General features: G+C 35.2%; 1 protein-coding gene across 1 annotated transcript in view; it reads right to left on the bottom strand.

Moving 5' to 3' along the window:
• Positions 1-27,389, bottom strand: part of ARHGAP20 (Rho GTPase activating protein 20) — a 157,827-nt gene that overhangs the window by 79,580 nt on the left and 50,858 nt on the right. The window lies entirely within an intron of this gene.

Here is a 27,389-nt window from a genome sequence, read left to right as displayed (position 1 = left end):
ACTCCTTTGTCCTTTTACATCACTTATACCTTATGTATGAGGTGTTATTTTGTTTGGTATCCTGGATTAGGAATTTTTTTTTGTATTTTAGGAAAGATTAGGAGTTTTTCTGGTAAAGATGACAGAAGAGACTGGATGGTGTAACCAAAATGCTGTGAAAAATGTTAAGACCAGTGGCTTCTACCCATAGAGCCACTTAAAGAATGGGATTATAAATTATATAGCACTACTGATTATGAGAATTCTTGATTCTATTGATTAGAAATTAGTAAATATGCATCAAGTTATTATTTGAAAACTATATGTCAGGTCCCATTTTAATTGCTTTTAAGTCCTTGTAAAATGAGGAAAAAGACAATCCCTGCCCCCAAGGAGCTTACAAGTGACATAATACTATAAATCAATCATAACTTTGTAATCCTTGTTATACATATGGAATTTTAATACTATGATACTTGCTAAATGACTGACTGATTCAATTCAATGAGCATTTACTATTGACCTTCTATTGACTAAGTGTTGGAGATATGAAAACAAAGAGGAAATAGTCACTGCCCTCAAGGGGCTTATGATCTAAGTAATTTTTTTTTTTAAATAGGGAGAAAGGAAATACAAAGTAGTATTTCTTTCAAACATAAGTAAATTAAAACACGCACAAACTAAATAATTTTATAAGAGAATTAAAGTTCACTGCTACAGTAGATTTTCACACCTTACAAAATCCAAGCATTCATTTTTTTTTTCTTTTTTTTTCTGCTGCTGCAACTGGGGTTAAATGACTTACCCAGGGTCAGTAAGTGTTAACTGTCTGAGGCCATATTTGAACTCAGGTCCTCCTGATTTCAGGGCCTGCACTCTATCCACTGTACCACCTAGCTGCCCCAAGCATTCATTTTAAAATGCAGAGATCAGGAAATACTTGAGCTTACCACTGAACTTACAAAGGATTTGATTATAACAATTACTCATACTGTAGGAGTTGTAATTTCAGCTTGTAGTTTTAGAGGCAGAAGGGGTTCTCTAGTTCAATAACTCCATTTTATAGATGAGGAAAGTGAGACCCAGAAAACTTAATAGATTTGCCCAAAGTTGTACAAGAGTAAGGATTAGAAACAGAATCCAAATCTAGGTATTTTGACTCAGAGAAGCAATTTTCTTTCCACTGTCTTTCCCTGCCTTCCCAAGTATTCCTACCAGCAATTCAGACATCAATCTTTCTACTGCTGAGATGATACTTTAATGAATTTCTGTTCTCTCAAATAATTCATCACCCAGTAGCTAGTTCTATTTATAAAATGATGAGTCTTGATGAATTTAGAGGTTGTCCTTTGCTATAGAGAGGGACATCAATACCATAGTGGAAGTCTTTCCGGCTTGTGTTCTGTGGGTATAAGCCTTCAAAACCCAAAGTCAACTCCAGGCTCCATGTAGTTCTCCATTGGAGGAAAACCCCCCATAGTTATGGTAGTTACATAGCACATTGTTTATGCTGAATCACATTATATCATTGCAATTATTCTCAGCATCCATATAAAACAAATAAGAAGGAGCAGGTGCTCTCATTTTCCTTAGAGTTCCAGGACTCAGAAAATTTGTAGTCAATAATGCCACAAACACTATCTATGAAAGTTGCTACCCTGGACCCTCATTCCCTCATTCCTGGACTATTGCAATAACTTACTGATATATGTTTCTGTCTCAATTCTTTCTCCACTCTAGTTCATTCTTCCCCTGGGGCCAAAAAGATCTCACCTAAAGTGCAGATCTATGCCCTCTCACCAAAAAGCTCCAGTAGTTCCCTATTAGTTCCAGGGTCAAACAGGAAATCCTTTAGTTTTTAAATCTTTCCCAACAATAGCAGTTAACACTTACATAGTACTTTAAAGTTTACAAAGGACTTTATAATTTCATTTTGTTCTCATAACAACTCTTATAGATAGGTGCTATTATTATCATCATTTCATAGATGGGGAAACTGAGGCAAACAAAGGTTAAGGCACACACAGTAAGCATTCTAGGCAAGACATGAACTCTTGTTTTCTTGATTTTGGGTCAAGAACTTTATCTACTGTGTCCCTTAGCTACCTTTTTATAATCTGGCTCTTTCTTGGCTTTTCAGTCTTCTTTTTACTAGTTCTCTCATGCATGTAACACTTTCTCCTCTCTTCATCTCTACTGACTTCTTTCAAAACAAAACTTAAATCCTACCCTCTGCAGATCTTTCCCTGAGCAGTTCCCTTCTCTTGTTCCTTCCCTTCCCTCCTCTATCCATCCATCTCCTTTCTATTTATCCTCTATATTTTACATATATTTGTACAGACATAATCATGTGCATATTAGGATTTTGAGGATAAGACCACAATTTTGCCTTTAGTTTTGAATCTCCCACTGTTTTACCAGCGCCCAGCATATAATAAGCACTTAATAAAGGCTTGCTGATGATAGTCAAAACCATCCTAAATCAATCTAAATCCAACAGCCATCATAGGGATGCTGGCTAACATAAAACAATCTAATCTTACACCAGAATATGCAAAAGCTGCTTTTCCAAAGGATTAATACAGATGGCCAAACTGGGACTAGAGTTTAGCCTGGTTTATGAGGGGATTGCTGGGGTAGGAAATCTCCACAGATGGTATTGAGAAAATCAGAAGTTGGGATAGTCACCAGCCTCAAGAGAGCAAATACCACTAACAGACTTTTAATATCCATATTTAGCCTCATAAACTTTAACCATTATTCCTCTCCAAACAGGGCAAAGCACAGAATAAGAGATGGAATCAAACAATATCGTTTTTATTAAAGCTTTTTATTTTCAAAACAAATGCATGGATAATTTTTTCAACATTGACCCCTGCAAAACCTTGTGATCCAAATTTTCCCCTCCTTTCTCCCACCCCCTCCCCTAGATGACAAGTAATCCAATATATATATACGTATTTATACAATTATTTTGCTACACAAGAAAAATCAGATCAAAAAGGAAAAAAAAAATGAGAAAGAAAACAAAATGCAAACAACAAAAAGAGTGAAAATGCCATGTTGTGATCCACTCTCAGTTCCCACAGTCCTCTTTCTGGGTGTAGATGACTCTCTTCATCACAAGATCATTGGAACTGGCCTGAATCATCTCACTGCTGGAAAGAGTCACGTCCATCAGAATTGATCATCGTATTATCTTCTTGTTGCTGTGTATAATGATCTCCTGCTTCTGTTCATTTCATTTAGCCTCAGTTCATGTAAGTCTCTCCAGGCTTCTCTAAAAATCATCCAGCTGATCATCAAACAATATAGTTCCATTGCCTAGACCCCCAAAGAGGATAAAAGCTTGAAAATCTGTAGCTCATTATGATAGTGATTACTCTAAGTTGCTGAACCCGGTTTTCCCCACTTAATGATAAGTTCCAAGAGGATAGGTAAAGATAGAAAAGGATGATCTCAACTGCTTACCAGAAGCAGTATCTTCATTCCAACTAGTTGCTGAGGCAACTCTTCCCTCAAACGGACCCTTTTCTAGTTTTAAGATGACAAAGCAGACACAGCTCATGGAGAGTTGGTGTCGGACTATGGTTAGGGGATAGGGTGAGGGGAAATAAAGGAGAAAAATTTGGTGTTGGTTAGAAGAAAAACCTATTTTGCTTGGTCCTCTCAGATTATGCAGGGTCCATGCTCATGAGCAGGCAGCAATGTGGGAACTGTTTTGTCATTATATGGAACAGGAATTCTTAACCATTTTTGAGTCATGAATTCCTCCAGCACTCTAGTGAAGTCCATGGATTCCTTCTCAGAATTGAAATGCATTAAGTAAAATGCATATAATTACTCAAAGGAAACCAGTTATATTGAAATACCTTTATCAATATTAAAAAAAAGTATATAAAATTCAATTAAGAACTCCTAAGTTAGAGCAACATGATACTTTCAAGCAGCTTTTGGAGCCAACATGATAATTTCAGACACCTGCTATATACAAGGCAATATGTTGATTGTTACTATGCTTTATACAGACTTCATTTAAGTTATGCTATTTGGGAGAGAACTGCACCTGAGATTTCATCACTTTGGGAAGGTCCCCAGCAGGGAAAATTCCTCTACCATCATAGGTCTATTATTCAGTCATATCTAACTCTTCATAACTTCATTTAGAGTTTTCTTGGCAAAGATACTGGAGTAGTTTGACATTTCCTTTTCCAGCTCATTTTATAGATGAGGAACAGAGGCAGACAAGGTTAAATAACTTGCCCTGGGTCACATAGCTAGTAAGTGTATAAGGCCAAATTATACACAGGAAGGTAAGTCTTACTGACCCCAAGCCTGACACTATCCATTTTGCCACTTAGCTAGCCAAATGACTATATACAAACAAGCTATACAGAAGATAGATTGGAAAGTACCAATAAAGGAAAAGCACTAGAATTAAAATCAGGAAAGGTTTCCAACAGAAGGTGGAATGTTAATTAGGATTATCTGAGCTTTGACTTTTTTTGGATAGGTGGCTCAACAGACTAAATGCTGGACTTGGAGTAAGGAAGACCGGAGTTCAAATACGACCTCAGACACTTACTAGCTGTGTGACCCTGGGGGAACCACTTAATCCTGTTTGTCTTAATCCACTGGAGAAGGAATGGCAAACCATTACAGTATCTCTGACAAGAAAACCTCATGGACAGCATTGGCATACTAGAGTTCACAGGCTCACAAAAAATGGACGTGACTGAACAACAATCTTAGCTATTTGAGTGATCTAGATTAAGTCATGTTACTTTGCTGTTCCTCAGTTTCCCATTATATAAAATGAAGTGTGACTAGAGAGCCTCGAAATAAAATGATTCTTTCAAAGAAGTGTTTTCTCATTACAAATGTTCTACTTGAGGAGTGTGTATTAGCTTCCTGTGACACAACACCCTCTCTACTCTTTACTAACATTTCCCTCAGAGAAAGTGTAATGTTAAAGTTACTGTCATGGCTCCCTCCAAAGATTCTATCCAGAAAGTACTCCTGTAACATTACAGGATCTATATCCTAAGAAGAAAGATCTCATAGATACAAAAAGGTTCTTTTTATAGTGGCAAAGAATAGGAAACTGAAGGGGTAGCCTTCAATAGGAAAATGCCTGAAAATATTATGGTATGTGAATATAATAAAATACAATTCTGGTATAAGAAATGATGAAAGATGATTTTAGAGAAACCCAAGGAAACCTCTCTGGCCTAATGCAATTCTCAATTCTCAACAATTCTCAAAAACTTTAGAACTCTGATCCACCCTGATTCCATACAATGATAATAAAGAATGCTACTCACCTTTTGAATGAAAGAGATATACTGATATATAGAATGAGACATGTGGTTTTTGGACATGGCCAATATGGGGATTTGTTTTGTTTGACTATAATTATTTGTAGCAAGGAATTTTTCTTCTCTTTTTGAGGTAGGGAGGGGTAGGAGGAAAAGATAATAAATCCTTGACAATTGAAAAAAAATTAATTCAAAGAAAAAGAAAGTACCCCTCCTATCTTTATAGCCTCCCTGATTTCCCTGAGTTCAGGTTCCCCTCTGTAGAGTTACAGACCTATAAAGCTTAAGACTCAGCATGACAAAAAGTAGCCCTGCTGGATGCCTAGTCTAACAGAATCTGCTTATCTTACCTCCGCCAGATAACTTTTTAGAAATCATTAGCTCACTTCCTCTCAGTTTTAGGTCCTCAGTTACTTCAACTAAATTGATATACTGTTATCAACCAACAATGTCTCTAACATTTCTTTGTACCCCTGATATCAGTGTAGCAGAAATTGGGATATGAAAATTCTCTCCTCAGTAGAACTCTTCTGTAAACTAAATGATCTATTTGGGGTCACACATCTAACTTAGTTTGCATCCTGCCTCAGACACTTATTTCTGTATAACCCTATAAAATTCACTTAATCTCTATAGGTTTCAATTTATTTATAAAATGAAGGGCTTGAAGTCAATGACCTGAAGTACCTTTAAGTTCTAAGTCTGTGATCTTATGATTCTGTATGCTAAACATTGTAACTTTAAGTATATATATGTATATATATATTTCCCCAGTTACATGTAAACATTTAACATTCATGTTTAACAAATTTTGAGTTGCAAATTATTTTCTTCTTCCCTCAGCTCTCCCATCCCTGAGACAGTAAGCAATTTGATATAGCTTATATATGCATAGTCATGCAACACATATTACTATATTAGTCATATTGTGAAAGAAGACATAGACCTAAATTGGGGGAAGGGGGAACATGAAAACATATATTACAGTAGAAAAAAAAAGCATGCTTTGTTCTTTCTTTACAGATGGATAGCATTTTTCATTATAAGTCCTTTGCAATTGTCTTGCATCATTGTATTGCTAAGAAGAGTCAGTCAGATCATTGTACAGTATTGCTCTTACTGTGTCAAAAGCAGAGACCTGAGTTCAGGTGTTCCAAACTCCAAAGTTCATTTTTCTACCAGCTCTAGCAACTAGCCCGTCCCTGGGGATGTGAGATGAATGGAAAGTGAAGCAGATTACTTAGGCCACTCATATCTTCCAGAATGACTGTATTTTGATTACTGATGATGATGATTAAAACCTTTTTCAACTTGTTACTATAATGGGATTTTTCCAGACAGTGGTATTTAACTTACAAAGTTTGTGTTGTTCTTTTAATTAAGGAAGGAATCTCACTAGAGTCACATTTTAAACTATTCTTTTCTTATCACTGCCAAACAGTATCCTTTATTTGCTACATTTCCTTTTGTACCACTTACCTAGTCACTTCTCAACTTTTGGTAAACTGGCTTCTGTTATCTCATTTCCACTTTACTCAAAGTTTCAAATTTCACTGGTAATCAGTTGGGTTCAAATCCTGATTGGTATTTACTGCCTTAACAAATCATTTAACCTTCCTGACTCAGTTTTCTTATCTGTAAAATTAGAGAACTAGACTACATCAACCACCAAAATTCTATTTTAGCTCTTTTAATCATCTTTTCAGTCTGAAGCAAATGATATTGATTGATCCCTGCTTTAGAAAGCTTTCCTTTCTTTTTGATTTCCAAGATATTCTCTTGATCTCGCTCTCTGATCTCTACTTTTCCAACTCCTTTGCTGGCTTCTCTTCCTTCTCCCACTTCCTCAAGTCCTGTTTCTCCCAAACTTTTCCCCAAATGCTGTGTCTTTTGCCTCTTCTCTTTTAGTTTTCTTCCATGAGTATCTCATTTGTTCCCATGGCTTTAATTTAAACTTCTATGTAGAATCATGATTTCCAGATTTTTAGCTATAACCCAGATTTCTCTCTGGAATCACACTTTTCTAATTGTCTAATAGAGAACTCCAAGTGGGCTGTCTTTCTGGTATTTCCCAATTGAATGTGTGTTAATCTAAACTAATTTGCTCCCTATTCTCCTCCCTCTAAAAGCTCATTTTCCTGCCTTCTCTTTTTTGTCATAATGTTTATGAAACCAAGTCATCTTTGATCTTTCTCTGTCTCTGTTTCTCTCATTCCAATTAGTTGACAAATGCTGTTGATTCTACATCCAACAATCTCTTATCTCTCTTCTGCTTTCTAAGCTCACAGCCATCATCCTAATTCAGACTCATTACAAATTCATGCCAATAATATTGAATTCAGCCTCTAAATTGATCTCTACACCTCCCATTTCTTTCTGCCTCAATCTTTTACATCAGTGCTCAGGTAGAATTTGCAACACCCCTTAACTCAAAAATTATGGCCAGCCAAATAAAAGACAAATTCCTTAATCACTCAAAGCCCTCCACAATTTGTCCCCCCTACCTTATCTCATCTAACTCCCTTCAAAAATCCCTCAAACAAATCTGTAAATATCCCAAACAACAATGATACACCACTAAAAAGTCTTGAACTCTGTTATTTCCTCTGTTCATGATGTACCAGAAACTTTGAAAGTCTCTCCCATCTTCACCCCCATACATAGGGGTGTTTAACCTTGCCCAGCATCACACAGCTGGTAAGTGCCTGAGGTTAGATATGAACTTGGAAATCCACTGCTCTAGTCACCAGACTATACTGCCTTTCCAAGTCTTCTGTCTCCCTTTTGAATTCTTATATATTGATTAAAATGCAATTGAAATACTTTCGTAAAGGAGCCTTCTCTCTGATCCTCTTAGATAAAAGTAATCTCTCCTTTCTTGGTCTCACGTCACATTTTTAGTTTTTATCCTTGTTCTTTGTTTTCCATTACATTTATCTGACTTTCTTTATGGGGCCAGGTCATTGACATGTCATGATGTGATAGTCTGTATTCCTCAAAGTCCTTCATACATAGTAGGTACTTAATATAATATTTGCTGAAAGAATGAATATCAGAACAAAGAAAAAAAGAAGCTAGAAGAATAGCTGGTTAAAATATCATTTAACTCCTTCATCATTGTATAAATTCAAGATAATTTTCCAAAGGAGAACGAAAACATCCTTTGCATCCTGATTCCTAATAACTCCATATATACTGTAAAGACCCAATAAATGCTGATGATAATGATGATAGTCATATTAGTTAGGTTTAAATGGCACTTCCTTTCTGAATCTTTATTTTCATATAACTATAGAGGTAATTTATTCTAACCTAAAGAAATTATTTTTCTTGCCTGATGGCAGGATCAGAGATGACTCTTACTTACTTTCATACTCCTTTTCTTTAAAGAAAACAAAAGCAATGTTTTTACCTTTGTATATTGTACTTGCAACTTGATTAATCAGGTATCTATCTATCTATCTATCTATCTATCTATCTATCTATCTATCTATCTATCTATGTATCTATCTATACTACTTCAGCAGAGTCTCACAAGTTTTGTGAATTATGTAGGTCAAATGTTGTTTTAGATGAGGCGAGTAAAATCTGAAACTAAATAAAAATCTAAGAGCCTTTTTTCCCAACATATTCATTTATCAGAGATATGTCTTCATAGAAGAACATTATCTCATCATTACCAACAAAAACAATACCAAATATTTCTATTCTATTTTATAGTTTCCTGGTCCAAGGACAATTGGGGGAAGAGGGGGAAGTGATTTTGTCTCATTGTGAGTGATTGATTAGTCAATCAGGTATTTAAGTACTCTAGGTGTTTATATTCATGTCCAGTGACTGGGGAAGATCCAGGAATCACAAAGGTTTCATTTCTATATTTTTCTCCACTCCACAGTCAAATGCCTAGTAGGGTACCTGGTAAGCTGGTGATTGTTGTTGTTCAGTCATTTCTGCCTTTTCATGATACCTTTTGAGATTTTCTTGGGAAATGATTTTGCCATTTCCTTCTCCAGCTCATTTTAAAGAGGAAACTGAAGCAATGAGTTAAGTGGCTTGCCCAGGATCACACAGCAAGCAATAAGTAACTGAATGCAGAGTTAAACTCAGGAAGATGAATCTTCCTGACTCCAGGCCCAGCTTTCTGTATACTGTGCCTCCTAGCTGTCCCCTGACAAACAGTGGGCAATCAATTAATAAAGAATGTCCTAATAGGCTTAGTGCAGTTTCGAAATTTAATAGTTTATGATTTACAAAGTGCTCCCCTTGAAACAATATTATAGGGTAGATAGTGCAAATATCATGTATGATAAGGAAACTGAGGTTTAGAAAGCTGAAATTGCTACACCATAATCACACAGCTGCTAAGTGGCAAGGCTCCAAATATATCAAGGAATACCTTACAGCTTTTCTCAGAAAAAAAGTTAAGAATGAGTTAAAAACAAGAAAATATTCATGCTTCACTCAGAATAAAAAATAAACATTTCAGCACTCACATAGTTTTAAAAACCTTTCATCCATGGACACACAAACATATAAACAACCTTTGTTGGATTTTTTTTTTTTTTTTTTTGCCTGAAGCCCTAATCAGAATTTCCTAGTAAAGGAGATTTCTCAGTTATGTGGGTCTCAAATGTTTATTTTTATTCTGAGTGTAATGTAGATGTGTATATTTTGGTTTATTAAAGTATAGAAATCAGAGGAAAAAAAAAGATTTTAACCTTCTAATTTAGCATCCTAATATAACATGATTGAAAAAAGCCCAAGTTATAATTAAGAGACTTAAGATGATGTTCCAAATACAAGGAAATTGAGAATTAACCTTGCTCTAGTTTCTACTAAATTTAAGTGAATTTTTTTTTTAAATTCAGTTTAAAAAAACAGAAGTGTAATTTTAGGATCTTAACACTTTTTTTGAAGTCAAAATGAGGATAACTCTCAAAAGGCTTACCCACAGAAGTTAGATAGAGCACAGCTTTGGAATAAAGAGGCCTCCTCTTCCTGAAACCAAACTGGCCTCATTCACTTACTAGCTGTGTGACTTTGGGGAAGTCACTTAATCCTTCTCTAGCTCAAATAGTCCAATATCACTATTGGCAAGGAAGGACTTTTAAAATGAGCTGGAGAAGGAAATGGCAAGGCACTAAAGCATCTTTCCCAAGAAACGCCCCAAAGGGATCAGAAAGACTCAGACAGAATTCAATCCAACAACAAAACAGAAGGTTAACTTCATTAGACTTTTTGACCATGTCTGGTTCAGGATAAGCGGTATTCTCATTTTCATTAAATTAGTCAATCAGGTGTTTATTAAGTATCTACTAGATGCTCAGAGAATGCTCACAACTTGTGAATCAGGAAGGGCTGAGAAAGGATCTCAAAGTTTTTCTAATGTATTTTCCTCCAAGTGCTTACTAAGTATAGTACTTAGTAAATAATAATAATAAATACATAATGTCCCAATAGGTATAGATACTTTAAAAAAAAAAAAAACTGCACTAAGACTTTTGACACATCTTGTACTTGTTGATTTATTGATTGAAATATCTTCAAGAAATAGAATCAACACTCTTTGCAGATGATATGATGGTATACTTAGAGAACCCCAAAGATTCTGCTAAAAAGCTATTAGAGGGGGCAGGTAGGTAGCACAGTGGGATAGAGCACTAGCCCTGAATTCAGGAGGACCCGAGTTCAAATCTGGTCTTAGACACTTAACACTTCCTAGCTGTGTGACCCTGGGCAAGTCACTTAACCCCAGCCTCAGGGGAAAAAAAATTTTAAAAAAAAAGCTATTAGAAATAATTCAGAACTTTAGCAAAGTTGCAGGATACAAAATAAATCCACATAAATCCTCAGCATTTTTATATATTACCAACATAATCCAACAGCAAGAGATACAAAGAGAAATTCCATTCAAAATAACGGTCAATAGTATAAAATATTTGGGAATATATCTACCAAAGGAAAGTCAGGAATTACATGAGCAAAATTACAAAACACTTGCCACAAAAAATAAAGTCAGATTTAAATAACTGGAAAAATATTAAGTGCTCTTGGATAGGCCGAGCGAATATAATTAAGATGACAATACTCCCTAAACTAATCTATTTATTTAGTGCTATACCAATCAGACTCCCAAGAAACTATTTTAATGACCTAGAAAAAATAACAGAATTCATATGAAACAACAAAAGATCGAGAATTTCAAGGGAAGTAATGAAAAAAAATTAAATGAAGGTGGTCTAGCTGTACCTGATCTAGAACTATATTATAAAGCAACAGTCACCAAAACCATTTGGTATTGGTTAAGAAATAGACTAGTTGATCAGTGGCATAGATTAGGTTCCCAGCACGAAATAGTGAATAAATATAGCAATATAGTGTTTGACAAACCCAAAGATCCCAACTTTTGGGGTAAGAATTCATTATTTGAAAAAAACTGCTGGGAAAGCTGGAAATTAGTATGGCAGAAACTAGGCATGGACCCACATTTAACACCAGATACTAAGATATGATCAAAATGGGTCCATGATTTAGGCATAAATAATTAGAGGAACATAGAAGAGTTTACCTCTCAGATTTATGGAAGGAATTTGTGACCAAAGGAGAACTAGAGACCATTATTGATCACAAAATAGAAAATTTTGATTACATCAAATTAAAAAAGCTTTTGTACAAACAAAACTAATGCAAACAAGATTAGAAGGGAAGTAACAAATTGGGAAAACACTTTTACAGTTAATGGTTCTGATAAAGGCCTCATCTCCAAAATATACAGAGAATTGACTCTAATTTATAAGAAATGAAGCCATTCTCCAATTGATAAATGGTCAAAGGATATGAACAGACAATTTTCAGATGATGAAATTGAAACTATTTCCACTCATATAAAAGAGTGTTCCAAATCACTATTGATCAGAGAAATGCAAATTAAGACAACTCTGAGATATCATTACACACCTGTCAGATTGGCTAAGATGACAGGAACAAATAACGATGAATGTTGGAGGGGCTGTGGGAAACTGGGACACTGATGCATTGTTGGTGGAGTTGTGAAAGAATCCAACCATTCTGGAGAGCAATCTGGAATTATGCCCAAAAAGTTATCAAACTGTGCATACCCTTTGAACCAGCAGTGCTACTACGGGGAATAGAAATACTAAAGAAGGGAAAGGGACCTGTATGTGCCAAGATGTTTGTGGCAGCCCTTTTCATAGTGGCTAGAAACTGGAAGATGAATGGATGCCCATCAGTTGGAGAATGGTTGGGTAAATTATGATATATGAAGGTTATGGAATATTATTGTTCTATAAGAAATGACCAGCAGGAGGAATACAGAAAGGCTTGGAGAGACATACATGAACAGATGCTGAGTGAAACGAGCAGAACTGGGAGATCATTATACACTTCAACAATGATACTGTATGAGGATGTATTCTGATGGAAGTGGATATCTTCAACATAGAGAAGAGCTAATCCAATTCCAATTGATCAATGATGGACAGAATCAGCTACATCCAGAAAAGGAACACTGGGAAATGAGTGTAACTGTGAGCTTTTTTTTGTTTTTCTCCCCAGATTATTTTTAGCTTCTGAATCCAATTCTTCATTTGTAACAACAACAACAACAAAATTCGGTTCTGCACATATATATTGTACCTAGGATATACTATAAGATATTTAATATGTATCGGAATGCCTGCCATCTAGGAGAGGGCGTGGAGGGAAGGAGGGGAAAATTCAGAACACAAGGGAGTACAAGGGATAATGTTGTAAAAAATTACCTATGCATATGTACTGTAAAAAAATGTTATAATTATAAAATTAATAAAAAATAATAATAATAAAAGAGTAACTGAAGAAGAATAGCCATTAACATTTCTCTATGGCTAGTCTTTTTTTACATGGATTTCTAAGAGAATTATAAGTGGTCATCTAGAATTTACTTGAACATATCCAAGAAGGAATCCACTATTTCTCTTATATTCCACTTTTGGACAGTTTAATTATAATAAAATTTTACTCCTAGTTTTTGTTAATTGGGACCAACCAGCACCTTAAGAAAAAGAGAAAGAAGAAAACTCTAGAAAATGGTTGTGGTGTCCCAGAGTCCATTCAAATCCCTAGATGGCCTCTCTCCCTTAGAAATGGTCAAACCACAAAATGTCACTTCAGATCCAACCAAGCCAGGACTAGGTGAAAAAGGTCCACCTGTAAACTTGCCTAAGTTCAAGCTACCAGTCCTTAACCATGCTTAAAATATTACCCACAAGCCTAATATATGGACTTCCTGAAATCCTTATCAGACACTTCACAGAGATTAGGCCAGCTGACTCCTTCAAGGGCAACCCTTTAGGTCTTCATACAAAATCATACAAAATCCCCCCTCCTCCATGCCTGTGACAGGTAATCCCCCCTTTCACCACATATCACTCTCCCATACCACTTCCCCAACTTCCTCACAGAGCCATACTCAAGAGCTATAACTATTTAAAGAACTGTGCATGTCTGATACTACTCTACTAGGAACAAACCTGAAATCAAACACAAATAGAATAAATCTAATTGTTCCCCCATGTGATAGCCCTTCAAATACAGAATATCTAAAAAGTCTTAAAACTACTCAACGTTTTGGGGAGACCTGTATTTGAAGCCAGCTACTATATCTCCCACTCTCACCCCATCCTACTCTTAATTTAATAATAAATGGGACTCATTCTTTCCACTGATCTTCATAAGATATGGATTCCACCATACTGGTTGCCTTTTTCTGAATATTCTCCAGTTTATCACTATCCTTTTTAGATTGTGATATCTGGAATGAAGAGGAAAGGGACCAACACCTTTCTATTAAAGCAACACAAAACTGTAAGAGCCTTGCATATCACCTTGCTTTTTTAATATCCCCAGAACCTTTTTGGATCAACTGTTGACTAACAATGTCTCATCTTATACTTGTGAAATGGATTTTTTTCGTACCTAAGATGACACAGTGACTCGGTGGTAATGGCAAGAGTGGAAATAGATTGCCAACCCAGTGTTCTATCTACCACATACAGTTTCAGTAAGAAACAAGAGCTTAAGACAACAAGGAGATTATAGAATAAAAGGAACAGGAAAAAGTAATGGTTTATAAGAAATCATAGGTCTCAATGATAACATAATTCTAAAATGAAATATCCCCACAGATTTATTTACCCCAGAGGCTTTGCTATTCCACTTGATGCCATTTTGTTTGTTTTGTTTTTTTATCACTCATGTGACAAAGTCCTGTCTTTATTATTAAATTACATTGAGTAAATCAAAACCATACTTTGAGTCTAAGTCTCCTTATCTCAAAAAAAAAAAAAAAAAAAAAAAAAAAAGGGAAGCTAGATTGGATCGGGACTCCAAATCTGGGATACCTGGACTTGTTTGTTTTAATATTTTTATAACATACATTTCAATTGGATTGAATTTCACTATAATCCAATGTATTTGATTTTATACATTTAAAAACATGGAGTTAAAAAGTTTCACCAGACTTCCAAAGTCCATGATATAGAAAAAAAGTGAAAATCAGTTGGATTGGATGAACCCTAAAATCACTTCCAGTTGAAAGCTCTAAGAATTACAGAGGAAGGAGCCTCAGTGACCAGGGAGTCCCACTTTCACCTAAGAACCAACATATCTTACCATCCATTTCACCTTGGACAGCTCTAAGTATCAGCAAACTTGCCTTGCATCTAGATTCACTCTATCTCACTACAAAATCCACCTATGGTTTCTTAGTTCTGCCCAAATCTAATCTTCCTATTATACCCCAAATCTAATCCATTTTCCTGCAAAACTAGGAGACAAGTAATGTTCCCTTTATGTTAAACCTACCCATTTATTTCACACTTTCATCACTAGATAAAACTTCAAATTATTTCGCCATCCTGTTAGCTCAAAAGCTTGCCAAAGTCTTTCCCCATACACAGTGTCCTGTACTAAAGGAGATCAGCCCTCATAGGGATTGTTCCTAAGAAGCTACTGTTGCACTGCCAAGGTTGAGACTCCAAGTTCTTTTTTGAAGAACTTCCAATACCTGAGATGTGGTCCTTTTCTAATTATGGATACTATATCCCTCCTAATATCACAAGATATTTAATAAGTTGTTTGGGCAGCCTTAACAATGTTGATACATTGAGTTTGTAGTATTCTCTTCCATTCCAGATACCACAATTTAAGAAGGATAGTGATAAACTAGAGAATATTCAGAAGCTAACAATCTAATCCCATCTTCAGTTTTTAATATATCACTTTTGAGGAAACCTAGGTTTTTTCAAACTTCAATCTAGGTGTCAACTAATGAACAGAGAAATAGCATCATGTAAGGGAAAGGCCCTGGATTTAAAATGAAAAGTCCTAGCTTCAAGCCTTGTATTTATCCCATAAACTATGTGAACTTGAGTAAATCTACTCTCTGTATTCTTTCATCTATAAAATGAAAAGTTGGATTAGCTGATCACTGAGATTTCCTGCAGATCTATGTCCCTTCCAGCTCTAAAATTCGATGATTTTGTTTTTGCTGAATCAGAGCAGTCTATTTTATATTTCATTGGTGAAATCTGTACTTTTATTTATTAGAAAGTGGTTGAAAAGTCTTTGTGCTTTATATTATGTTTGAAATGACCTTTCCTTTAAATTAATATACCATAAGAATTCAATTTCTTATTTGTGGTATACTTTTTAAATCAAAGTAATTTTCATCAACTGGCAAAATTAAAAGCATGTATTTATCACCTTCTATGTGCCAGGTAAGGCAGCTTAGGTGATTCCGTGGAAACAGTGCTGGGCATGGAGTCAGAAAGATTCATCTGCCTTAGTTCAAACTGGGCTTCTATGTGACCTTGAGCAAGTCACTTAACTCTGCTTAACTACAGAAGGAAATAGCACTCCAGCATCTTTGCCAAGAAAAACCCAAATGGGGATCACATAGGATCTGACACAATTGAAATTATAGAACAAGAGGAGGAGCAGAGAGCAGAAATAAGGGAAGCAAATTCAGGTTCCATGTAAGGAAAAATTGTTTTTTCATCCTTGGAAACAGGTAGGCAGCACAACAAATAGAGCTATGGGCCTAGTCAGGAAGATCTGAATTCAAACATAATTTCAAAAATTTATTAGCTGTGTAATCCCAAGCAAATAACCTCTAAGATTTGGTTTGCTCATCTATTAAAATGAAGATTACAACAGTACCCATCTTCCAAGGTTATTGTGAAGATCAAATGAGGCTATATTTGCAAAGTACTTAGCCCAGTGCCTATCACAAGGTTAAGTGGGTACTTAAATAAATGTTTCTTTCTTTCTTCTCACTATAGGCCTTCAAATGAAGGCTAAAATGCTCATTTCTCAGGGATGTTGGAGTCTCCCATTCAGGGAAAAAAAAATTGAACTACTTATGATTTATGAGGTCCCTTCCAATTCCATTTATATGATTCTATGAAATGTACACATTTCTAGCACCTATAAATCTGTAGATGATATAGTGGTAAGATGAGACATGGAAATGTTATATTTCAATGGGCATCTTATTAAGTTCCTTTAAATCATATTATTTAGTATGAAATTTATATTTCTATTGGGATCATGTTCCTTTAGAAATATATTTGTGCTGAATGCTTAGTCTAGTTAGTTTTATAAGTATTAATGAAAATCCTTGCAACCTATATGCAGAGTGAACTGCCAGTGATCATTATAAGACTTTGGTCCAAGAAATGATCAACTGTGCATTAGTTTCAAAATAGCAATGTTAAAAGGAATAGTGAATAGTTTAGTAGAACAGATGAATCCACCCCAAGTATTCATAGGGATTAGTTGTGACCGACCTGTGGCAGAGCATTCCAAGCTTGTATTGTTCTGATCAGCCACAGTTGGTCACATTAACTTGATGTCATTTTGGTCCTCTTCAAGAACAAAGGACAACAACCAACCAGAGGGATGAACAGTAGTCTGGGAGTCAGGGGACTTGAATTTCTGTTTGGGATCTTACTAGCTTTGCAACCTTGGGAGGCAAATCTGTAAAACAGAAATAATAATCATTAAACTACCTATCTCACAAAATTGTTATGATGACAACATTTTAAAAATCTTTTGATGAAAGGATTTAGATCTGAAATTAGCCTTAGATGGCATTTAGTCTAACTCTACTTCTTTTAAATATGAAGAAGCTGAGACTTACAAAGTTTAGGCATTTATCCCAAGCTCACACAGCTGTATAAATGTCATTTTTACTATCAGCCAAACAAACAACTAAATTAGAAACTGGAAAAGTTTGGCCATAAAAGAATAAGGAAAATTCTTAGTCACTAACTAAATGTATGACCTTGAATGGGTTCAAGATTTCCTTTCTGTGATCCTTTAGTGTTCCATACAAGTCTTTGTCTGTGGTCAATAATCCTTAAAAGATAATGAACTTTTGACCACAGTTACTTAAAGATGCCAAAGGGGGTGGTGGCTTTTGCTTGACATATACATGTTTAAAACAATTTACCTATTGATAAATTAGGAAAAGATGAATAGAAGGAAGAAAGAAAGAAGGGAGAGAGAGGAAGGGCAGTAAATGAGTGAGTGAGAACAAAAACTTCAAAAGGTAGAAATAAACTGGACAATTTTATTACTGACGTTAAATTTAACATAATCTTTTCAAAAATAAACTGTATGTATGTTCACAATCTCATATATAATCTTTTTTTTTGTTCTTTGTGTTTTTTGAATGTTTGATTAAGTCAATAACAATCCCCCCCAAAAAAGATAAGTAAACCAAGAGAAAAAGAAACAGTTTTCCCAAGAAGCATAGAAGATAGAATTTTTGAACAAGTTCTTCCTTTAACAATGAAACAAATATTTACAAGAATCAAAGAGAAGCAGTGTGATGTGGTGACTAAAATATCAGGCTTGAAATCAGGAAGACAAAGGTTCAAATCACATTTATTAGTTGTGTGACTATGAATATTTTACATAACCTCTCTGAAATTCAATAACTCTTTGGCTATGTTACAGATGGGTAGTATTCTGGCCATTGATTTACTGATATAATACCATTATTTTAATGAAGAAGGAACAGATGGACAAGACATAGAGATTCTGAGGAAAAACTTCAAAAAATGATACAAATCTTTAAGAGGATTTTATTAATAAGCACTTGGTATCAGCCAGGTAGGTGGCACAATGAATAGGATACCATTGGGGGCAGCTAGGTGGCGCAGTGTATAGAGCACCAGCCCTGAATTCAGGAGGACCCGAGTTCAAATCTGGTCTCAGACACTTAACACTTCCTAGCTGTGTGACCCTGGGCAAGTCACTTAACCCCAGCCTCAGGAGGAAAAAAAAAAAAAAAAAAAAGATACCATTCCTGAAACCAGTAAAACTTGAGTTCAAATCTGACCTCAAACATTTACTAAGTGACTCTAGCTAGGCAAGTCTTTAACCCTGTTTGATAGCTTTGCGTGGACAAAGCTTTGTGGACAAAGAACCAGGTCTGGAGTCAAGAAGAAATCTTCATGAGTTAAAATCCAGCTTCAGATACTTACTAGCTGTGTGATCCTGGGCAAATTCTTTAATTCTCTTTGCCTCAATTCCTCATTTGTAAAATGAGCTGGAGAAGGAAGTGGAAAACCACTCCAGTATTTTTGCCAAGAAAACCCTAAATGGGATCACGAAGAAACAGAAATGTCTAAAAAAAATAACTAAGTGTGAGGCAATGTACTAAGTGCTAGAGATAAGCCCCTCTATCCCCCCAAAAGTGATTATGACTGAAAAAAGGGAGTAGGTCATGGAACTTCCTGGGAGACATGATATATCTTGGGTAATTGAAATTAAGAAACTTTAAGAGTAGACGCTGGAAAGTTACAAAAGAATTGGAAGTCCTTGAGAAACTAAAATTTTAACTAGGGTTGCTGATAGGCACAAAATTGTAACAATACTCAAAAGAAACATAGAACCAAGTACACATATAGCAAAAAGTACGTACAATCACATCCCACTTACTGGAAAATACATCTCTCAGCTAACATAACCAAGCCCAGTGCAAAAATAAATTTAGAAGTGAAGGAAAATGAAGTGAAGGATGTGTCAAAAAATCAAAACCAAACAAACAAACAAAAAAAAAAACTCCAAACAAAACAACACAAAAACAGATCTAGATATATAATGACAAGAGTAAGAACAACTGAAAATAAAATTGAAAGAATTAATAATTGACCTCAGTATGCTGTATCACTGTATTAAAGCATTACAAAGTAATGTGTTAATAATGCTGAGTCATGAAAAATAAAAAAAAAGATGAAATATTATTAAGTATGCTCTTATAGAGGCAGGGAAATTTCCTATACATTTTAAATAAATGTTCATCAAAAGTGGTTAACATAAATTTTGATGCAAACCAAAGTTAGGAGATAAATTTATGGTCACTGAATCCCCCCACACTTCAGTGATACAATGAAAAATTAAGATATCCCATTGGCTAATGGGAATAACTAAACAAACTTGGGTATGTATATTTAATATATTATTAATTACTGTTCTGTAAAAAATGATGAATGTCATACATATAGAGAAACATGGAAAGATCTGTATAAATTGATGCAGAATGAAAGATGATAGAATTAATAATACATACAATATTTAGCAATATTAAAGAAAACCACACACACACACAAATCAAAAGTGAATGCTATAAAATCACAAGGAACAAATATGGCTTGAAAGATGAGACATAAGATGATAATCCCCACTCCTTTGTAGAGCATGGACTCCTGTCCATGAGTGTGGTAATTGCACATATTTTCAATACTTTGTGGTGTATTGATAAGCTTTGTTGATTTTTTTTTCCTTTAAAAATATTGTTATCTGAGTTTTCTCTTCAGGAGGAAGGGAAGGAAAGAATACTAGGGAATATGTTAGTGACAAAAAAGAGATAGGAATAAACTTATTTTTAAAACAATAACAAAAGGAAAAAAATAGGTCTGTACCTTTATGCTCAAATTCTGAAGTTACTATGCCTTGAATGTAGTAAGCACTTAATAGATATCTGTTGAATGATATGATAGAAAATATAAATGTTAAGTAAGGTGGGGTTTATTTATCACAGTTTCAAACCAATTAGATTCAGGCATGTGGCTGAACTATGCTATCCAGATGGAAACAGAACATAATCTTATTAATAATGTCCTCAAATTGGATAAATATGGTAACAAGATTTTCACATTAAGTTAAAAAGGACAAAGGGAATGTGAACCAGTTTTGTAGAACAGAGCTATTTCAGGGACTTTTCAATAGGGAATAGTGTATTTAAAGATTAACTGCCTAATTACTAAAACTCATTTTAAGCCAAGTCTTTTTCTCAGGTCTCCCAGTAAATGAAAGGTGAGGTGATAAGAAAGGCATTCAACATATGCTGACTCTGAACTGTGGCTGTATGGGACATGACCAATTTCCACCAGCTAGTAATATCCCCTGGAGTACAAAAGACAAGACTTCTTATTTTCTTAAGGCATAGACACAGTCAAAAAGGGATCTTTTGGGAGTAGACACTTTTTTTTTTTTTTTTTTTTTTAAATTCCTAAGCCCTTGAGGTGACAGAGTAAGGGATAAGGTGAGGCTACTTTTGAGAGTAGTGTATAATGGGCAGTAGATGGGAAGAAGAGAAGGAAAGGATTAACACTGCTGGTGTGCTACTCAAAAATGGGACTGAGAAATGGCTTAAATAGCAGCAATAAATTTTGAGATTCAATTCAACAACAACTTATCAACATCAATTTATCAAGTATCTACTACTATGTATAAGAAGGTACTGTGTAAGGTGCTGGCCAAAACAAAAACCAATAACTCTCCTTAAAGAACTTACATTTTCTAAGGGTAGTGGAGAGGGATTGCATATATACAAATAAGTTAATATAAGATAATTGGAAAGTGGCTACATGTCTCAGTGGATAGAATGCCAGCCTTGAACTCATACGTTCAAATCCAACCTTAGACACTTAACTAGCTGTATGAACCTGGACAAGTCACTTAACTCTGTTTGCCTTAAGAGCTGGAGAGGGAAATGGCAAACCTCTTTAGTATTTCTATCAAGAAAACCACAAATGGGGTTAATGACTAAAGAACAATAATTTGAGGAAAGAGAAAGAGCATTGCTAAGTAGATCAGGAAAGTTTTCCCACAGGAGTTGGTGCTAGAACTAGACCTGGAATGAAGCCAAAAGTTTTAAGAGATAGCGGTTAAATAGGTGTTTTGCATTCCTGGCATGTAGACAAGCCTGAATGCAGGAGGCAGAATGCTGAGTTCAGGAAATAAGTGAAAGGGAATTATGTTAAATACAAAAAAGGAAGGTTGGGGCCAGGCTAAGAAGGGCTTTAAATGACAAACTGAGGAGTGGGTATTTTACACTCAAAGGAATAGGAACCTGATAAGGATCCTTAAGGAGTAGAACAATACCATCAGATCTGTGCTTTAGGAAGATTATTTTAGTGGAAAAATGTAATAGAGAGAGACTAGAAGCAAGAAGATCAACTGGAAACCTCTTTTAATAGTCTAGGTCAGAGATGATAAAGGTGGAGACTAAAGTACTGGCCACAAGAACAGAGATGGAGATAAGTGAAAGTAGGAGATGTGTAAGTAGACCTAACAACACTTGAGAAGCGACAGGATCTTCAGGTTAGTTGAGAAAGAGGAAGGTGGGTGAGTAGAGAAAGTCAAGACTGAAGGAAACTGTAGAATTGAAAACATAGAAGATGAACCATGGCAGTACTATCAATAGAATTAAGCTAAGAGAATGATTTAGCAGGTGCTCTATGAATAGTGATTCTAGTTTTAGATTTAGATTTGTCAAATAAGAGTGGTTGTTCATCTTTGAATAGGACCAATGACATCAGGAAGATGTCTTGACTTGCAAGTGAATTGGATTTAAGTGAGGCAGGACTATGCAGAGTCTCTTCACTTCCTTCTGCAGTGTCCTCTGGGTCCAGAGGCAAGATATAGTTCAGGACAACCTTATTTTTAAGCTAAGGTCTTTCCCAGCTCTCAGTTTGTCTGAGGCAGCTAACCTTTCAGTGGTTTAAGGCTGGGTAAGAAATGAGGCAAAAGGTGGCCTCCTTTGCCTCGTCAGGTAATGATGATTTAGTTTAAAAGAGAAATAACAGTGTTTCCTATTGTTTTAAACCATATTCTTTTTAAAAATATATTTTTGGTAGAAAATATTTACAATTCTACATATAATTTAAGGTATATAATTAAGGAGAGGGAGTTGGCTTGTGATTTCTTGGGTTTGGGGAGTTCCCCAGCAGAGAAACAATTGTTCTTCAGTCATTTTAATTATATTCAACTTTCTGTGACCCCATTTAGGTTTTCTTGGCAAAGATACACCATTCCCTCCTCCAGCTCCCTTTGCAGACGAGGAACTGAGGCAGATAGGATTAAGCAGCTTGCCTGGAGTCACATAGCTCGTAAGAATCTGAGGGTAGTTTTGAACTCATGAAGGTGTCTTCCTGATTCTGTCCCTGGGAACTCTCTCTGTTGTGCCATCTCCTTGCCCGTGCAGATCTGTACCTTTTTTTTCTGAAGTTTTTGTGATTAGAGAATTGTCTAGAAGTGAAAATTAAATGTCTTGCCCAGAATCACCCAGAGTATGTCAGAGGTAGGTTTTGAACTAGGTCATTCTGCCTATTAAAGTGGCTCTTTATTTACTTCACCGTCTTGCCTCAGCCTAAGATATATTACAGTACAATATAAGATTTAGAGATGTGAAAGGACTCTAGAGCCTATTACATTGACTCTTTTCATTTTATAGTTAAGGAAACTAAGATCCATGGAAGTTACACAAGATCAACCCAAGATGACATACAATACCAGAGGTAGGTCCTCTGACTCCAAAATCAGTGATCTTTTTATATTGCCTCCCTTTAAGATTAAATACAACAATGTCTAATGTGGTATTTGAAATAATTTATATGCAAGCCATTTACTTTTAAACTGCTCATATGATAATTTTTGCTAATTTTCTTACTAGTAGTGTCAAAATTTAGGATTCAAATTAATCTTTAACTATAAAAAATTTAGTTATGACATAGTCAGTAATCTCCAAAATACAAACTATTGAATTTCAGAATTAAAAAGGAAACCAGATACCAATAACTGCATATTGGTAAGTCTTTCAGTCATTCTAATGACATGCTGGAAATCACCCGATTCAGAGACTTCTACAGGAACATTTTAGCTTTGAACAATACTATCTTTCTCTGAAAATACAATGAAAATATTTGCTTCCTTTGAATTAATTCAAAATCGAGAAATTATTTGGGAAATAAAGAACAGGAAAGTCTAGAATTTTCCCCAGTATGGCCATAAACAGGGAAAAGAAAGGTGAGACCTTTAAGAGACAGGGCAAAGATAATAAAGACAGACTTGGGAGTTAGATGCAAAACTCCTGACTCCTAGTTTAGTGTTCATCTTACTATTACTTCTTTTTCTTAATCTTACCATTATGGAGGAAAAAAATTCCAGGCTACATAAACAAATGTAAAATGGTAAAAATGAAGGAGCAAAATTAATTTTTTCCCCTCCTTATTAGTATTTTTTCTCAATTACATATAAAGATAGTTTTCAATATTTATTTTTGTAAGATTTGGATTTTCTCCCTCCTCCCTCTCCCAGATAGCAATCTGATATAGGTTATATATATATATATATATATATATATATGTATATATATATATATATATATATATATATATGCACACACACACACACACAATCATGTTAAACATATTTCCATATTATTCTTATTGTGAAAGAAAAATCAGAAAAAAGGGGAAAATGTGGGAAAGGAAACACAAATTTAAAAAAAGAAAAAATTATATGATTTGATCTGCATTCTAGTATTCTATTTATATATCTATCATTTTGAGGCAGCTAGGTGTCTTGATAGATAGTGCTCTGGGCTTGGAGTCAGGAAGTCCTGGCTTCAAATCCGGTCTCAGACACTTACTGTTAACCTGGGCAAGTCATTTAAATTCTGTTTGCCTTAATCCACCGGAGAAGGAAATAGCAAACATACTCCGGTATCTTCACCAATAAAGCTCCATGTGCAGCACTGGTGTGCTATGGTCCACAGGCACATGCCATGCCACAACAAAAATAACAATGTCTTTAATGCTTAGAAAGTACCAGTTAATGCTCATTTAATATTCACAATAGCCCCGTGACTCAGAAAATGAAACTATTTTAAAGATGAAGACTAAGTAATGATCCCATGAATCTTCATAAGATGAGAATACAATCTTGTTTCTTGCTATCTTCTCAGTACTACCCTTTATCCTTTACATCTACTTACCTTTTACTTATTTGCTTGTTCGTTCATCTATTTGTGTTAAATGATATAAATAGCTCTGTGACATACAGGATCATATCTGATCTTTACAACAACCTTCCAGGGTAGATGGTGCAACAATAATTATCATTCCCAGTTTTACAAATGAGATGGAGGTAGGTACTTCCTATCCTATTCAGATAGGAAGTATCTGGGTTAAGTGCACAGAAATATTAAAAACTAAATTTAAATTCAGGTCATCGAATAAAAACCCAATGCTTTTGCCACAGCCTAACACCATCTTACACTGTCTTTGCATACAGTTAGAACACCAGCCAAACAGAAATTAAGCATGCTTCACTGGAACTGCAGGGAGGCATAGAAATCCTAAATCCCAGGAAATGCTAATGAAGTTGTCTTTCCCCTAGCTGGAGTGTTACTACAATGCTCAAATAGTGCTCACTAACTATAACAGATAAGACAATTCAACTTAACAGAGCACAAAAGCCATTTTATAATGAGGGCAGACATTTTCATAGGCTTTACAGCAAACTTCTTTCCAATTGTGCCAAGAAAGCAACTTCCCCTGAGAATACAGTTTGGTCTCATGCACTCAGAAGCAGTAAATCTTGAGAGTAGCTTTTCACCAAATCAGTGCTGAAGTTAGGAAACCAGTGAATATTGCAGAGGACACAAATTACAAGATTTGTTTTGACAGCCACTCTCATTGACTTGTTTAAAAAAAATAAAGTTTCATTGATATCTATTGTTTTTACATGCCTATATTTTCCAATATGTCACCCCTACCTCCCAAGCAATCCTCTAATTACAAGTAATTTTTAAAAAAGGGGAGTGAAAGAATAAGGTCAACCAATTTAACCAGAATATGAACTAAGTCTCACATTATATGAAATGTTCTAGACTACTATTCCCCCCACCTCTGCAAAGAATGAAGAGAGTTACCATCTTCTAACTTTTTTTTTTTTTTTTTTTTTGTGCTCAACATTAGTCATTATAGTTTTACAAAGTTCGGTTTAGATTGCTTTCTTATTCTTGCCAATTATCCTGGAAAGACTGTGTTATTCATCTTCCTGGTTCTTTTTTTCAATAATGTGTTCAGTTCTCAGTGAGTTTTAACAAAGATTAAGTAGAGAAGTCTATATTAAGGAGCCTCTATTTAAGTGAAATCTTTTAGGTGTTTTCTTATTACCTAAGTTTTCTGGCCTATTAGTTTTTTTATGGTTTTAATAGAAAGAACTTAATTTTTGGGGGGTCTGGTTTTGATTGTTATGTTGTTCAGTTGTTTCAAACATGTTTAACTCTTTGTGATCCCATTTGGGATTTTTTTGGGCAAAGATACAGGTGTCATTTACCATTTCTTTCTACACTTCATCTTTTAGATGAGGAAGTAAGGCAAAGAGGGTTAAGTGCTTTTCTCAGGATCCTATGTTAGTAAGGCCAGATTTGAAGTCAGGGAGATGAGTTTTCCTCACTTCAGGACTGGCACTCTTTCCACTGTACCACCTGGCTGCCCTATTGATTATTGTAAAGTACTATAAATATGGGGGAAATCATGGCTCTGAGTACTTTAGGTAGACCACCCATAAAAAAATTCAGTTAGACATAGTTTAAGAATCAGAACAGAGAAGCAATGGGTTGCAACCTAATTTTTAGAGGAAGTACTGAATGAATAAATAAATACAAAAGCATTTATTAAGCAATTATTATGGGTCAAGTGTTGTGCTGAACACTGGGGTACAGCCAAAGATAGTTTCTGCCTTCAAAGAACTATAGAACTATAGAAAAAAGATGCATATATGGCACAGTGAATAGAGTGCAGGGCATGAGTTGAGGAATTCCCAAGTTCAAATTCAGCCTCAGAATGAAGCTGAGAGACTATGGGCAAGTCACTTAATTCTGTTCACCTCAGTTTCCTCATCTGCAAAATGAGCTAAATAAGGAAACAGCAAATAGTACCTTTGTCAAGAAAATCCCAAATGAGGTCAGGAAAAATCTGATATAACTGAACAACAATAAAGATAAAAAAGCACAACAGGGAAATTTTACTTTTGACTACATCCCTATTGTTACCTTTTCACATTATCAATTACTTCATTCCAATGATTTCATATGCTAACAAATTTTGCTGGCACCTGAGTTTCAAGTAGCAAGGCTCTGTTTACTTAAGGTGCTAAAACAGAGAAGAGACGATCATACTGAGTATCACAAAGCCTGGATTGTTTTCCTAGTTGTGTCCTTATCTGAATGATTGTGGCAAATCCCTTCTCCTCCCTAATCCCATAAACTCCCTAAATTTATATCTAAAAAAATGAATGCAATGGTCTCAAAAGTTGCTTTTAGCTGAAAAAAGGCTAGGGGTTTTATGTTGTACCCAAATCTGTTTATTCCGAGTAAATGAAACAATGTTGTGGTTGAAATACAGAGAAGCACCCTAGCAGAAAAGTACTGGTTTCAGATTCAGGAAGATGGGAATCCAAGCCAGGTTATGTTGGAGTCAGTTTGAACTGGAATGTCAGGAAACATCATATATCAGGGTTTCATTGATTGTTTTGTTGATTTATATATTTAAGAAGTGAAGAATAATAAATTAGTAATGCAAATTGAATTTAAAAGTATGTCCAGCATACATTCTTCCCTGCCCTACTTACTCCTTCCCAAAAAGCTGGTTGTTAAATATTTACCAGCAAGTTCCTGGTTTGAGCCTAGACTCTGCCTCATCACTCTGAACAAATTACTCAATGTCT

Source organism: Sminthopsis crassicaudata, chromosome 3 (genome assembly GCF_048593235.1).
Source record: "Sminthopsis crassicaudata isolate SCR6 chromosome 3, ASM4859323v1, whole genome shotgun sequence".
Lineage (NCBI taxonomy): Eukaryota > Metazoa > Chordata > Mammalia > Dasyuromorphia > Dasyuridae > Sminthopsis > Sminthopsis crassicaudata.
Note: the sequence above shows the minus strand (reverse complement) of the source record. Positions and strands in the feature narration are given on the sequence as shown.